The sequence below is a fragment of the Haliotis cracherodii genome, unplaced genomic scaffold (genome assembly GCF_022045235.1).
Source record: "Haliotis cracherodii isolate W230 unplaced genomic scaffold, xgHalCrac1.p SCAF_15, whole genome shotgun sequence".
Classification (NCBI taxonomy): Eukaryota; Metazoa; Mollusca; class Gastropoda; order Lepetellida; family Haliotidae; genus Haliotis; species Haliotis cracherodii.
In genome coordinates this window covers 19,073,866-19,091,707 of record NW_027266270.1, presented here as the reverse complement: position 1 = coordinate 19,091,707, position 17,842 = coordinate 19,073,866, and the positions used below count along the sequence as shown (strand labels likewise).

At 39.0% G+C, this 17,842-nt stretch overlaps 1 pseudogene; it reads right to left on the bottom strand.

Annotated features, from left to right (window-relative positions):
* Window positions 1–16,007: 16,007 nt before the first annotated feature.
* On the bottom strand, window positions 16,008–17,077 carry LOC139461567 (uncharacterized; annotated as a pseudogene).
* Between the last annotated feature and the right edge of the window lie 765 nt (window positions 17,078–17,842).

Genomic DNA, 17,842 nt, shown 5'->3' with positions numbered 1-17,842 from the left:
TTGCAGTAAAAGGCGACTATGCTTGTCGTAAGAGGCGACTAACAGGATCGGGTGGTCAGGCTCGCTGACTTGGTTGATGCATGTCATCGTATCCGAATATGCGTGGATCGATGCTCATGATGTCAGTCACTGGATTGTCTGGTTACAACTTATTTAGAGACCGCCGACATATAGCTGGAATATTGCTGAGTGCGGCGTTAAACAACAAACACACTATTGGAACAGTATCCATAATCTCTATCTTCTGAAGGAAGAGGGGGGGGGGTAGCCTAGTGGTTAAAGTGTTAGCTCGTCACGCCGAAGACCCGGGTTCGATTCCCGACATGGGTACAATGTGTGAAGCCCATCTCTGGTGTCCCCCGCCGTGATATTGCTGTAATATTGCTAAAAGCGGCGTAAAACCATGCTACTCACTCACTCACTCACCCTATAATGTTCAAACTGGATTAGCGCAGCCCTTATCATCGCCATTCACAGAAGGACCCCTTTCTGTTCTGCTGATAACCTTGGCATATTTCTCATATCTTTAAAAATTATATTTGATATTTTGGGATCAACCAGCTTGCTTTTTATACCCACTATGCAGTTTCATCGCGTGCTGTTAAATTCTTGCAGTACTTTGCCTTTGAACTGTCGTCAGGACTCGAGAACAAATGCTAAAGAAATAGAGATTGTGCGGACTCTCACTTATATGTCGTTGTAATACAAGCCATGTGGCATTAAAAAGTGTCAGGGCAACACCACTTCAATTATATTCTCGTTATTTCAATTATTTTCTCGAAACAACGGTTTTTTTTCGTTATTTCTATTATTTTCTCGTAATTTCGTTATTTTAAGTTGATTTCAAAAACTCGAAATTTCGATATTTTTCTCGGTATTTCGATTGTTTTATCGTTATTTCAAATGTTTTCTCGAAATTTCTAGTTTTCAGAAATATACTTGAAATAATGAAAATAAAATCGCAATTACGCGCAAATAATCGAAGGAACGATAAAATAGTTGAAATGACGAAAATGTAATCGAAATAATTAGAGAAAAATCTAAATTTCGAGAAAATAAACGAATAATTGAAATAACTATTCGAACTACAGTGTATGGTTAGAATGTTGGAGCCAAGACATATACATGTAGTTCTAACAGTGGAACTGCATTAAATTGGCACCATCTTGAAATGAATGCGTCTCTAAATGAATGAGACTGCTGGGCCCTAGTCAAAAATGCGACTCAATGTGAATACGACTCGTTGGAGTAATCAGCGATGCATAGTTTGACAAGAGTGAGCAGAACTTTTGATCACAGCAGTGACAATTCACTGGATGTCCATATGTAATTTCTTGTGTTTGAATGACATTGTTATATACTTGTTACAACTGCCGCCCAATAAACAGTGATGTGGAATATATATAATTATATATTTGTATGGTTTTAGGTCAAAGTTGGTATTTCTGCTATCCAAAATGTGAAGTGAGGCCGTCTTATCGTTGATAGTCATTTTGAGATATAAATGTGATGTTTAATCAATGCTAGCAAAGACCACTCGCATTTTTCGCATTTAATTCGCGCTCGAATTAATTTCAAGATTGACCGTATTTGTACTATTCGAAGTACGGTATATAGGTGAAACATTAGAGCCACACTCTATAGCTGTGATATTAGACAACCCTAACTCACATACTCGAACATAAACCTGCGATATTCGTTGTGCTAAGATCGTTTTGTGGGACGGGATCAATAAAACTTCATCCGCCATACTCTATAGCTGTGATATTGGACAACCCTAACCACATATATGAAAATGGAATTGCGATATTCGTTGTGCTAAGATCGTTTTGTGGGACGGGATCAATAAAACTTCATCCACCACACACTATAGCTGTGATATTGAACAATCCTTACCACATATATGAAAATAGAATTGCGATATTCGTTGTGCTAAGATCGTTTTGTGGAACGGGATTAATAAAACTTCAACCGCCACACTCTATAGCTGTAATATTGGGCAATCCTAACCACATATATGAAAATAGAATTGCGATATTCGTTTTGCTAAGATCGTTTTGTGGGACGGGACCAATAAAACTTCATCCACCATACTCTATAGCTGTGATATTGGACAACCCTAACCACATATATGAAAATGGAATTGCGATATTCGTTGTGCTAAGATCGTTTTGTGGAACGGGACCAATAAAACTTCCTCCAGAATTACAATGAAGCAAACACATCTACCACATGGACTGTGAGCAACTCGTACGTGATGCATAGCGCCATCCAACCGATGGCATCACCTACTTGAGTTACATGCTAACCAGCTTGATATTGACCTTTCAAAACAACGACCGCTATTGTGATAGATTGATTCCAAAACAGTGACAATCCTTCCTATAATGCGTCTCCTGAGTGCCTCGAAATCAGGCGCTGACGACCACTTCCGGTAAACACTTCCCACCATACAGCAGTTTATGATCCCAGATCCCGCTTGGGTAAACTTCCGGTCACGTCAAAGCTCTCAAAGGCTTTCGGTGGGATAGACGTACAACCTGTTGGAGCTGGTTTGTCAGGGAGCTGCATTTGAGTTGCTTCAGTGCAATAGACACCCAGATCAGCGGTTATTGCACAATGTTGCACACATAATTGGTAATAACTAGCAAGCAAGGAGTTCGATATTTTGACATTGTTGGAATGAACGTAGATCATTTGTGAGGGAGTGAGTTGGGTTTGACGCCGCCTTGAAAATTATTTCAGTTATATCACGGAGTGTTAGCTTAATGTGGGAGGAAAACCCGAAGTGACTCAGACATTAGCCACTTTAGTGAAAGCCCCGAGCACGGCTATGGTGCTGAGAAGCCTACAAACATAATCGTGTCGAACCGGGATTCGAACCCATAATCATAGGTTTCTGGCGTGCCCAAGGGACGCAACTCTCCTCAGCGAATTGCAGCGCCTTAGACGACTGGACCATACGTGTCCTCTCATTTTTTAAGTACCAGTTGTTAAAAGGAAAACGGATTATATGTGACCATTTATACTACGTGCTAACGCCTATCTCAATCGATCAGTCATTGATCAGGAAAGCGATCAGGCAACCAATTAAATGGAGTGATGAAAAAGTATTCTTTTTTGTATATCAACCAGGGGAGCCAATATTGGATGATACACATATGCATTCTTAGTAAAATCAGTCCAACAAAATGAGTTCATACATGTAATCCCACCCACTCATAAACGTGTTTCGTGCCTCTGGAACCAGCTCACGAGCTCTATATATCTTCTCTCGATAATATGTCGAGCTTTCCACCCACATCAGGTCGTTATACAACAGGAATACTGTTCAAAGTGGCGTTAAACCCAAGTCTCTCAATCCCTCTCTCGAAAATAGGTATCAAATCCAAGTCGTCACAATCGTGGGCTTTCGTGCTATTTCTTCTACTTGTGTTTTGTATATACTACAGACGCTTTGTTAATCCATTTATCACGACTTCCGGCACGCTAGGTTGAACATGTTCTTTTACGAAAAAGTTGGTAGTCAGGCTACACCTTGGCATCGACACAAGCCACGCCGAACTCTGTAGGAAGTTTAGAATGATTTAGCTTCATGTAGTGATTTGTTTGTTTGTTTGTTTGTTGTTTAAAGCCGCACTCAACAATATTCCAGCTACATGACGGCGGTCTGTAAGTAATCGAATCTGGACCAGACAATCTAGTGATTGACATCATGAGCAATCTACGTAATTGGGATACGATGACATGCATTAACCAAGTCAGTGATCCTGACCACCCGATCCCGCTAGTCTCCTCTTACGACAAGCATGGGTTGCTGAAGATCTTCACGGGACCTTCATGTAGTGAACCTGTAGTTCGGGGTGTACGAAGACCTTGGTTGATGCAGACATATTTGATATAGTCTGAATCTGATGTACACTCAATCGGCATTAAGCTGCCTCGCCATGATGAAACTGGAATACTGTGCAATGTGGTTCCATCCATTTACTCAAATGTCAGAATAGACGATAACAACCGTCAGAAAAAACAGTACCATTCAAAACAAAACCATTGTCTGGATTAAAGAGGTTGCCCCATATTCATGTCAAACTGTTTCCCAAACGAGCCACAATATCAGATTACACACGAGCACACTGTCGTATTGTCAGCTACCAATATGGATGTTTTCCTCCTCTCGAAGGTCGAGCTTCAATATGTATAAAATACTACACGTTTCATTAGGAATAGCACCTTTCCACTAAATACAATCTCATTAAAATCAGATCTTCGTTCTCGCTACCGCTAAACAAAGATCTAAGGACATCCCATTACGGGTCACGTCAGACCGACCTTGCGCGAACTTTGACCGACCAATGAAATGCCTGACAAAAAGTTCAGATTAGCCAATCAGAAGGCAGCTTTTTCGTGCTTCACGACACAAATTTCAAATTGGCGACTATTTTGACAAACTTTCGATAAACATAATTTGTTTAAACCTGAACAAAAAAACACATTCTGGAATGGATAATAGATTGTCTAGATTGTATGGATTCAGTCGTTAAGCCTGTAACTATCGTTCGGAATACCTAATGTTAATGTGTTCGGGGTGGCAAGACAAGGAATCACATTCCGACTGTCACTTTCATGATCTGGTAAGCGACGCTCTGATTGGTCGGATGGAAGGTCGTTCTGACGTGACGCCAAATGGGATGTCCTCAGATCTTTGTTTAGCGGTAGTGAGAACTAATGAGATTTCGCTGAACATAACCTACTTTCAATATTTTACTGAACAGATACGCATCTTCATTATGTAACGCACTGAGGCACATTTGTCCTGTTAGAAGCACAACTTCGAATTGAACACTCAAATGTCCAACAAGCTCAGAGCGATTATTATTAAAGACAAATTATGTTTATAAAACCTATGGAAGAAGGTGAAATGGGGTTTAACGTCCAGTCCAAGATTAACATGAATACCCCACTCAGACACAGTATACTGAACGACCAGTCCTTGTTTTAACCCCTTAATGCCGAGCGCCAGACAGGGTAACAACAAGTACCATCTTTTAACGTCTTTTGGTATGACGCGGCCTGGGATCGAACGCCGGACCTTCCGCTCGCCGGGCGGACGCTCTACCACCAGACAACGGAGGCGGTCTACCTATGGAAAAAAGCATGCGTAACAATGAACATTGTAATATACCTCAGCAGCCAACTATTCAAATCCTCCTAGTTTGTGATATATCTAACCATTAAATGAACCAACCATACATCATCAACAATAAAAATATAAACTGTATCAGTGAAAATATACCCCCAAAAATAAGTATTTCCAAAACGCCCCAAAACGCCCTAAAGCGCTGAAATGTCGGCATTATTACCTTCAGTTACAGATATATTAATGATATGTCTGTTTTAAGTGTTATGAAAGATGCTCTCAAAGAGAACAAAAATAAGTTTTAAAATGATGCCGTTGTTAATGCAATTCTGGATTACAAAACCCATCGCCATATTGCCAACCGGAAGTCAATTTCCTGAAACTCTCGAAGCAGAGTGATAAAACCAGTCGTGCGATGGGAGGTAGAGGGCGCTGCTCTGGAAAGCGTGCATAATATTACTCCGAGTGGAAAATAAAGCCTTGGGCACAAGGAACCGCCATCAGCTGCTCCTCTTGGGGCATGTTTATAGATAACTTATCACGATGACAGAGGGCACAGATTAGACTCTCCTTCAAGATCCTGTTGTCTGGTTGCGGAGATTTCACACCTACGATAAGTCGCCTTACACACACTGATGTCGAGACTCTGGCATAATGGGCAATATCATTAACACAACAACACGAGTGTACTTAAGTCGCTTTGTAGTACACTGTGTTTGACATTTAGCATTCGCATTCTACCTGCGACGTCGAAACATAATTATCAAGTTTTCTTTAAAGTAAAGGTTGTAAAAACAATTAAAAATGTAGAAATGAAACGTAGATAGAACGTCAATGCCAGAGAACAATCAGCCTCGATTATCCACCGAAACGGATTTCATTGGGCATTGCGCCATCCATTCTATTTTTGAAATAGAGACACGGATTTCAACGACCCTATTAAGAGCTTGAAATCGAGACTACATTTGCGTTTTGTGAGTTTATTGATGACGCAGTGTCACGAGAGGTGGCGTAGTCTATGGATTTATGTACTGGTGTCTGGATTTGTGTGTAATGTCTGGATTGATGTATAATGTCTGGATTAATGTATAATTACTGGATTGATGTAATGTCTCGCTTGATGTATAGTGTCTGGATTGAAGTGTAATTTCCTTATGTATGTGTAATGTCTAGATTGATGTAGAGTGTCTGGATTAATGTATAATGATTGGATTGATGTAGAGTGCCTGGATTAATGTATAATGATTGGATTTATGCATTATGTTGGGATTTATCTATAGTGTCTGGATTAATGTATTGTGTCTGGATTTATGCATTATGTTGGGATTTATCTATAGTGTCTGGATTAATGTATTGTGTCTGGATTTATGCATTATATCTGGATTTATCTATAGTGTCTGGATAAACTATTGTGTCTGGATTTATCTATAGTGTCTGGATTAATGTATTGTGTCTGGATTTATGTATTATGTCTGGAATTATATATAGTGTCTGGATTAATGTATTGTGTCTGGATTTATGTATTATGCCTGGATTTATCTAGAGTGTCTGGATTAATGTATAATGACTTGATTGATGGAATGCCTAGATTGATGGAATGCCTAGATTGATGTAATGTCTGGATTGATGTATGGTGTCTGGATTTATGTATTGTCTGGATTTATGCATATAGGTCTGGATTTATCTATAGTGTCTGGATTAACGTATTGTGTCTGGATTTATCTAGAGTGTCTGAATTAATATATTGTGTCTGGATTTATGCAGTATGTCTGGATTTATCTATAGTGTCTGGATTAACGTATTGTGTCTGGATTTATCTTTAGTGTCTGAATTAATGTATTGTGTCTGGATTTATGCATTATATCTGGATTTATCTATAGTGTCTGGATTAATGTATAATGACTTGATTGATGGAATGCCTAGATTAATGTAATGTCTGGATTGATGTATAGTGTCTGGATTAATGTATTGTGTCTGGATTTATGCATTATGTCTGGATTTATCTATAGTGTCTGGATTAATGTATAATGACTTGATTGATGGAATGCCTAGATTGATTGAATGCCTAGATTGATGTATAATGTCTGGATTGATGTATATTATTTGGATTGATATGCAACTTCTCGATTGATGTATAGTGTCTGGATTGATGTGTAGAGTCTAGATTTATGTATAATGTCTAGATTTGTGTAACATGTCTGGATGTGTGATTTGTATATTGTGTTTGTATTTATGTATATTGTCAGGATATATGTCTTGTGTCTGTAGTGATTGACGCATATTGTCTAGATTTATTTACATTGTTTGGATTGCTGCATAGATCCGCGAATAAGTGTGTGTATAAATGTGTCGAGCATGTATTGATTGGAGACTGTATTGGTGTATATTGCCCGGAGTTGGGTTAAGTGTTTGTTTGTTTGCTTGTTGTTTAACGCCGCACTCAGCAATATTCCAGCTATATGACGGCGGTCTGTAAATAATCGAGTCTGGACCATGACATGTCCAGATGATTGACATCATGAGCATCGATCCACGCAATTGGGATACGATGACATGCATCAACCAAGTCAGCGAGCCTGACCACCCGATCCCATTAGTCGCCTCTTACGACAAGCATAGTAGCATGGGTTGCTGAAGACCTTTTCTACCCCGGATCTTCACGGGTCCTGAATTAGTGTACATGTAGTATTCGGATTAATGTTTTGCGTCTGGATTGATAAATGATGTCTGCACTGAGGTTGTGTATCCGTCTAATGAATGGATCGGTGTAATGTTATGTTTGCTTCATGTTTTGTATGTGAATTTAGATTTAGTGTCTGGATTGGATTGTGGTGTTTGGATTGACGTGTAGTGTCTGAATTGATGTTGAATGTCTAGATTGCTGGCATAATGTATGTTCATGGTTTGGTGTATAGTATTTGATCTATGTAACATAGCTAGGTTGATGTTTAGTGTTTGAATGAAATGGATGAAATCAAACAACAAGGTAAATTGTCGACAAAGACAATTATTCGCAGGCCTGGGCTAATGCTGGATAGTAAATAAAGGTCATCGTGCAGTAGTTACATCTCAAATCAAAATAAAACCTCATTCAAATAATATTTCCAGTATACGAGGCTTTCATCGTAGTTTACAATTTGAATGACTACGACGATGATCCCTGGTTCCCCGAGCCTCCATAATGAGTTCCGGAACATCATGTCAAGATAAAACTATTGATTTAAACACCTGATGAGCAGGACAATCAATGGACGGAGTATACAAGCTGTAAATCAAACTGGAACTTTGTGCAAATTAAGTTGAATCCCACTACCTGATAACAAACCAGCGGATGAAGAGGTGATCGTGACGGTATCACAACAGGAATAACATCATCAGCATCATTTTCGAGTAGTTCAACCTTTCACTTAGAGTGTGGCAGTGACGGTCATGGGTTTCGAGGTTGTTTCATTCTACACACAGAGGCATGTGGTGTCAGTACAGGTATTGTACTGCTTGTTATATGTACCCCGCCAAGCTGCTTATGGAACTATGGAAGTTCTGTTAGTATTGGCTGCATGTCTTTGGCGTTTTGTGATGTCTTATAAAACTGTACTTTCGGTACAGTCGCCGTTCGCCTGAAACTATAACTTCGTTACAGTCAGCTGTTCGACTTCAGCTTTTTAAGATGTCTCACACATCGCTACTCCAATAGGACAGTTAAATGTGAAAAATATTTTCGTTCAGCATTTAGGCAAAATTCTAACTCTTTAATTACTATCCACTTTTGTGATGTCTTATAAAACTGTACTTTCGGTACAGTCGCCGTTCGCCTGAAACTATAACTTCGTTACAGTCAGCTGTTCGACTTCAGCTTTTTAAGATGTCTCACACATCGCTACTCCAATAGGACAGTTAAATGTGAAAAATATTTTCGTTCAGCATTTAGGCAAAATTCTAACTCTTTAATTACTATCCAAATCTATAAAGTAGACATAATTTATGGATAACAACTTCTTTAATACTGTAAAGGCGACGTTTTGTTATAGATCCTTATACCTTTGTCAAGCAAGGTAAAGATTCTTATACCATTGTCAAGCAATGCCTTTCGGTATAGATCCTTATATAACGGTATAAGGATCTATACCGAAACGTCGCCTTTACAGTATTAAAGAAGTTGTTATCCATAAATTGTGTCTACTTTGTCACCCGTCAACTTCTAAGTAATGCCTATCAAACAATTTATCCATATCTATGTATAAAATATTCGTGACAAAATACAGACTCGTACAAAAACATATCATCTCAACAAATAAGGAAACGGAATAAATGAAAACAGTGACAATACTATTCCTGACAGTTTAAGCAAAACATTGCCTCCGAATACTAGGTGGCAGTTTGAGATATAAGAAATATTATCAAAACCATATGCATCATTTCTTTGTGCCAGTTACCAAGGAAACATCAATAAAGCTTGTTGAATGTCAGACAGGTGAAGTCTATCATGATGGGTAGCTGTCTAAAAACTTCAGTACAATTAGTTGTCTTTCATCTGTAAAATCCAGACAAATATTTGAATGTACAAAATGCAACTTCGTTACAACGGATTGTGCCACTGCGCCGTTCTTAAAACCTTTCATCAAACTCTAGGTGTTTTCAACATAGCCATATACTGCGCATGTCAGATGATAATCTGTTATTTCCTATGTAAGTTTAATTTTGTTTAGTTTCCAATATTTCGACATGTATCATGTACACACTTTCCTCAGTAAGTTAGAACTATTCGTGCAGTGAATTGTTTGATAAGCATTTCTTAGAAGTTCACGGATGACAAAGTAGGCACAGTATATGGATAACACCTTCTTCTTCTCTGAATAATAACCAATCTACTCATGTTAATCTATCTCATGTATGCAATTATTGTTGCTGTTAATCCTCCACCTTCCATGTATATTTGTACCATGTTCATTTTTCAGCCTTGCTTGACAACGCTCTCAAAGGAGGATTTATATAAATCTCCAAGGATACCGAAAAAGTGTCATTAGTCGCTACCCATAAATTGTGTCTATTTTGCAGTGTTATTATCAAAATGCAGTGTGATCACCCTATTAACGTACGTATTCGCAATGCAGAGGTGATTGTCTCAATCCCGAGGTTTTTATCTCAATACAGAGGTGATTGTCTCAATACAGAATTGATTGTCTCAATACAGAGGTGATTGTCTCAATACAGAGGTGATTGTCTCAATACAGAGGTGATTGTCTCAACACAGAATTGATTGTCTCAATACAGAATTAATGTCTCAATACAGAGTTGATTGTCTCAATACAGAGGTGGGTGTATTATTGCAGAGCTGATTGTCTCAATACAGAGGTGATTGCCTCAATACAGAGTTGATTGTCTCAATACAGAGCTGATTGTCTCAATACAAAGGCGATTGTCTCAATACGAGGTGATTGTCTCAATACGAGGTGATTGTCTCAATACAGAGGTGATTGTCTCAATACAGAGTTGATTGTCTCAATACAGAACTGATTCCCTCAATACAGAGGTGGTTCTCTCAATACAGAGGTGGTTCTCTCAATACAGAGGTGATTGTCTCAATACAGAATTGATTGTCTCAATACAGAGGCGATTGTCTCAATACAGAGATGATTGTCTCAATACAAAGGCGATTGTCTCAATACAGAGGTGGTTCTCTCAATACAGAGGTGGTTCTCTCAATACAGAATTGATTGTCTCAATGCAGAGGTGGTTCTCTCAATACAGAGGTGATTGTCTCAATACAGAGGTGATTGTCTCAATACAGAGGTGATTGTCTCAATAAAGAGTTGATTGTCTCAATACAGAATTGATTGTCTCAATACAGAGGTGATTGTCTTAATACAGAGATGATTGTCTCAATACAAAGGCAATTGTCTCAATACAAAGGCAATTGTCTCAATACAGAGGTGGTTCTCTCAATACAGAATTGATTGTCTCAATACAGAGGTGGTTCTCTCAATACAGAAGTCATTGTCTCAATACGGAATTGATTGTCTAAGTACAGAGGTGATTGTCTCAATACAAAGGCGATTGTCTCAATACAGAGATGATTGTCTCAATGCAAAGGCGATTGTCTCAATACAGAGGTGATTGTCTCAATACAGAGGTGATTGTCTCAATACAGAGGTGGTTCTCTCAATACAGAGGTCATTGTCTCAATACGGAATTGATTGTCTCAATACAGAGGTGATTGTCTCAATACAGAGTTGATTGTCTCAATACAGAGATGATTGTCTCAATGCAAAGGCGATTGTCTCAATACAGAGGTGATTGTCTCAATACAGAGGTGATTGTCTCAATACGAGGTGATTGTCTCAATACAGAGGTGGTTCTCTCAATACAGAGGTGTTCTCTCAATACAGAGGTGATTGTCTGAATACAGAGGTGATTGTCTCAATACAGAGGTGGTTCTCTGAATACAGAATTGATTGTCTCAATACAGAATTGATTGTCTCAATATAGAGGTGGGTGTATTTTTGCAGGGCTGATTGTCTCAATACAGAGGTGATTGTCTCAATACAGAATTGATTGTCTCAATACAGAGGTGATTGTCTCAATACAGAGCTGATTGTCTCAATACAGAGCTGATTGTCTCAATACAGAGCTGATTGTCTCAATACAGAGGTGATTGCCTCAATACAGAGGTCATTGTCTCAATACAGAGGTGGTTCTCTCAATACAAAGCTGGTTGTTTTGATGCAGAAGCGATAGTAACAATGCACAGGCATAGATTCTTCCATGTGATGAATGATAAGATAGGTCGTGTGGATTTTTTTCAATACTGAAACTACAGCGGATTTAATATAAGGCTGCCACCGTTCTAATTATATCTCAGGGGCGGTGGGGTAGCCCGGTGCTTTCAGCGGTCTCTCGCCACTATATTTCACAAAATGTCGATAAAAGGATTGCCTGTTCAACCACTGCTATTAAGGCAATTGCCTCTTTTTAGTCGAGAGGAAATCATCTTCAAAGAGACAAATTTCCCCGATGTGTGCCAGTTTCCAGTCAAGCCTTAGACGATGTGGTTTATTCTATGTGTTTAACATATGCCAGGCTGGCCTCACCTCGGTAATAGTAAACGCACAAACGCAACTCAGTGTTTCTATTCTCTAGCTATTTCAAAACAACTCGCCTTATCACTAATATCCACACGTCTCGTTTCATATAGAATCCCTTTCACAGATTACAGGATCCAAGATGTAATTAATACTGAGAATTGTCATCGCCAAGCAAAGCCACGTAATCGCAATACCCACACTCCTGCAGTAACCCTTGCAGACCGCCGTTACCTAGCAACAGCATGTACAAGAGATATTTTTAAGATGGCGTCAGTTAAACTTCCGGGTCCTGTCACTTGCACAGGTCGACAGATAGTACTTCCTGTGGTGATAGATGGGATGAGAGCTTTGCAAACCAGGCTTAGGATATCAAGTGTGCGTTAAAAAGGCTAAATCTGTTAGTCTAATAAGAAAATTGTTCATTCGTGATCCAGTCATTTGCATGAAAAGCCCGAAGATAAGTTTGAGTGATAAATGAATTTCAGTTGTTTATCGCGAAGGAACGGAGGCCATTTGTGAGATTAGCGAGGGTTTTGAGTTATAGCTTTGCCAATGTGTTACTGGAGTGCCTTTTAAGATTCTTGCATATGCTCTCAGAGATCTGTCCACGGCTTTTTCAGTCTATGGTCTTGGGTTCATTTTAGAATTTCTTTTGTTAATTCACCGTAGTGGTGGTGGTGGTGGTTGTTGTAAAAGGAGATTGAGGCTGTGGAAGGAGATTGTGGTAGTAGCAGTCGGCGTGGTGGTGGGAGGGGGAGATGGGGCAGTAGCAGTAGTCGTGGTGGTGGGAGGGGGAGATGGGGCAGTAGCAGTAGTCGTGGTGGTGGGAGGGGGAGATGGGGCAGTAGCAGTAGTCGTGGTAGTAAAAGAAGGATATCGATGTAGTTGCAGTTGTGGTTGTAGAAGTATGAGTGAGTAAGGTAATAGCAATATTCCAGCAATATCACGGCGGGGAAACCAGAAATGGGCTTCACATATTGTACCCTTGTCGGAAGGCGAACGCTTTAGCCACTCGGCTACCCGTCCGACCGGCTGTACAAAGAGACTAAGGTAGGAGCAGTAGTCATAGTAGTAGAAGGCGACTGAAGTAGTAGTAGAAGTTGCGGTTGCAGAAGGAGGAGTTCGAGGTAGTAGTAGTAGAGGCAACTACAAATGCAACCGCTCTGGTGCTGCTGTCTATCTCACTTCTAGTGACAGGAAAACCATTTTTCATTTACAAATTGATCAGTAATAACCCGATTGCTTCTCCACAGTCAACGCTTCCTATTCACACGTGCAGCTAGCTTGTTGCATAATCACGTTGGTCACTGTCCGGCGAGATTATCAATTAGTCATGCGTCGAAGACACTTGCACGTGATTGTGACGTATGGTAATCAGCTGTATGGAAAGTACCATACCATACCAACTTCCTGTGTTCGTTATTAATTATTACGCAGGATCTGCATTAGACGCTTGTCAGAAATTAGAAATTCCAATTTGTGAACGTTGACTGTGGTACAAATATGCTTAAACACGTTTTTGTGTGAAAAGGCTTAATTTCCAAGAGGTTTGGATCGGAAAACTGATACCTCATTTGAACTAATCAGAATCAAGCATTCTTCGATGGCATGGCACAATATTTGTTGGAGATAAACTGCATTTGTTTCACTCATTCACTCGTATTGCGCCGACCATTATATACACATGCACAAAAGTTAAGCGCCACCTATCATATTTGTGAGCTGTTACTTTTGGCACTTAATGATGACTATTATAACGAGATGTACGATTGTTATAAGCCGTATATGTAAACTTCATGTGATGCAAACGTTGTCCCAAAGCATGTTTATCTTGTGTTACAAAAGAATATGAGCAGAAAGGAATTTTACCGAAGGCCAGAAATTGAATGTCCCAGAGATGCTCAATCGGATTTAAAGCTTCTTGACGCAAATAAGCCAAAACTGCCCGAGTGGTCTAGCATTGTCGTCCATGTAAACAGGTCTTGTCTGAAGAGGATGGTTGTCAAAATCAGGGACTACCACTGGACGAAGAACGGCATCTTGGTATTGAGTTAAAAGAATACAAATAATATATGTATTATTGGAATATAGTTTTATTAAACTGAAACAACCATTTTCTTATCTGTGTTTACCGTTCCCTTTTTCTTCCCTTCACCTTTCTTTAGTCTTTCTTTCACCTGTATTTCTCACTTCTTTTAACTTTCTTTAGATTGTTTCATCTTCTTTATTGTTTCTTTCACCTTTTTTATTCTTTTTTTTCTCCTTTATATATTTATTCGTTCACTTTCTTTATTCTCCCCGGCGCTTTCTTTGTTCTTTCTTTCTCCTTTATTTAACATTTCTTTCTTTCAAGACCGCCTCCTTGGTCTAGTGGTAGAGCGTCCGCCCAGACATCGGAATGTCGGGGGTTCGATCCTCGGTCGCGTCATACCAAAAGACCAAAAGATGGGACACACACACATGATTGCACGTCGCTGTATAAGTGCAATTAACATTAAACCCCATTTCACCTCACTCTGCCTTTCGCCTTTATTTATTCTTTCTTTCACTTGTCTTTATTCTTTCCTTCACTTTCTTTATTCTTTCTCTTTCTTAATTCTTTCTTTCTCCTTCTTTAATCGCTATCGCTTTCATTATTCATTTCACTTTCTTTATTCCCACTACCACTTTTTTATTCTTTTTTTACATCTATTCTTTCTTTCACTTTCCTTACTCTTTCTTTCATCTTTCTTTGTTCTTTCTTTCACTTTCATTATTTTCTCTATCAATTTCTATATTCTTTATACCTCTATCAATTCTTTCTTCAACTTCCTTAAGTCTTTCTTTCGCTTTTCGTTATACTTTCTTTAACTTTCTTTATCCTTTCTTTCACTTTCTTTATTATTTCTTTCACGTTTATTTATCCTTTCTATTTTTCTTTCGTTTTTTCCGACCGCCTTCGTGGTCTAGTAGTACAGCGTCCGCCCGGAGAGCAGAAGGTCCGGGCATCGATCCCCGGTCGCGTCATACCAAAAAACGTTAAAAGATGGTACTTGTTGTTACCCTGCCTGGCGCTCGGCATTAAGTGGTAAAAAAAAGGACTGGTCAGCTCGGAGTCAGTATACAGTAAACTGCGGCATGGTATTTCAGTGGACTAGCACTATAAAATCCAGTCCGGACTAGTAGAAGCATCTGCACACACACGTGCGTGCATGACGCAATATAAGTGCAATAATCTTGGGCTGGACGTTAAACCCCGTTTCACCTCACTCTTTTTCACATCTTTGTTCTTTCTTTCATTTGCCCTTCTTTGTTCTTTCTGATTCTTTCTTTCGTTTTTCTTTCACCTTCCTTGCGCTCTATCGTTCACCATATTTTATCCTTTCTTTTGTCTTTGGTTCTTCGCAAGCACGCTAACTTTCATGGTCCATTATAATCTGAGTGTTTACGATGATGTAAGCTGTCATGGGGGTAGATAGACTATTCAGGCACATTTAAAAAAATAACAAACTTATTTTCTGACACAAGCAGGCGTTGAAATGCCAAATATTTTTAACGCCTACTCACTGTCGGGAGCCATCATCTTCTCCGCCACCATAGCGCAATGCATCAACCCAACACACAGTTCTCTCTTCGAGGTGAACACAATAAACTCTTGCAATTTTATAGCTGCTTTGCAAATCGTGGCATTTAATGAAATCTGTTGACAAAAAAAACAAAAACGCATGATGTTTATTCTCGTAAATCACGGCAGTGATACAGAGATGTAATTGGACACAGGAATTAGATACAATGAAGAAAACATGTCAGTGGAACATTTCCATACATGATCTTATATAACTTGCCAGTTGTAATAGAGTTGGCTTATAAGTAATGGACATCAAACGAGAGAATTTGACGGCAGAAGGATACATACAGTAGTATTGAGGCAAAAACTTGTTTCTAATTTCTGAGAGTTTTGGACATTCTAATAAAAAGTGCATTTCATCACATATAAATTTTTTACACAATGTACATTTTCTTTCCTCTCTCACAATATTATACCATCTTCCTGTTTCAATGGGTAATCTATGATTTGCTGTTCTAAAACGAGCAAGAGAGATGCGTAAGGTGATTGGTAGTTCTAGTAAATAGGGTTCTAGAGATGGTAACTCTTTAAACATGTTATAATAGTAACCTTTAGATGAATTTTTCTTTGATTCTCGCCACCTTTGCAGAAAATTATCGATGAGAACATGTTTCACATTTTGTTTCAACCATGCGGCACTAATAAAGGTTTGAGACAGCCAATGTAATTGAAGCCTATATTTTGAAGAATGCATTTTACTTCTTTTAATTGTGGGAAATGGTAATCTGGATTTGCAATGGACATTTGAAACATAAGTTTATATACTATACTAGAAAGGCTAGTTTGTGATGATGTTAGCTTGCACCAATATGAAATCATTCTTATCTTAATGAAAATGCTGAGAGGATACCTCCCTAGTTCACCATATACCATGTAATCGGGTGTTGACTGTTTTAACTTGAGAATATATTTACAAAATTTAAGATGTACTCGTTCAATGACAACAGCATTTTCAAAACCCCACACCTCAGATCCATATAACAATACTGGCTGAACAAGTTGATCAAATAATTTCAGTTGACAGTCAATAGGAATTTCTAATATTCTAATTTTACGAAATACAGCGTACATTGCTCTACATGCATGATCTGTCAGTCTCTTTAGTGCCTTACATACAGAATCTACCAGTGTAGGGCGTCCACAAACGTAAACGTTAGAACAATGTTGAAACTGATCCGATGGAAAAATAACAAAACCTTTTCCAGGTTCATCAGAAGTCTGTTCTGAAAGTAGAGTCGATTGTACCATTTACTCTCTATCATGAGGATGTGTTTATGAATCACTATCAAATAGCGATGATACCAGGTGTTCGCGAAAATGAAACGTATCCTGCACCACCGGTGCAAACAAGCGCAAAGGCAAGTCAATTGTTCAGCTGAAGAAACACAGGAACGTACAAGTCAAATTAGGGAATTGAATCATTCTTGTCACTGATGCGTCCAATATTGAAATGTCCTACACATGTCCTCTGGTATTGCTATATGATATTACTATACTAATGATACACATCGCGGTGACTAACTTTAAAGAATTGGTTTTATTGTCTTCCATTGTCTAAGCAACCTCTATTTCAAACAGAACCATAAAATATCGAGATTATTACTTCACAAAGAGAGCTGCATGTGTTCTTATACTTACAAAGTGAACACAAGCCACTCCGTCGCTCTTTTTAAGAGATACCCATTTTGTTTGCGATGAACATCATCTTTGAGTTTTGATCACGTGATTACAATCCGGGTTGTGATCTGCAGTCACGTGACTGCGAGCGGTTGTATTGAACTTCCATAACATGACGGCGAGTGGGAGACAAGAAGAATGAGCAAGTCCGACGACGTCGCTGCACGACAGCACACCTTTGGGAGGAGGTTCAAGTATGTCTCCATCCCTTAAAAGTTTGTTTGTTTGTTGTTTTACGCCGCACGCATCAATCTACCAGCTATATGACGGCGGTATGTATGTATGTATGTATGTATGTATGTATGTATGCATGCGTGCGTGCGTGCGTGCGTGCGT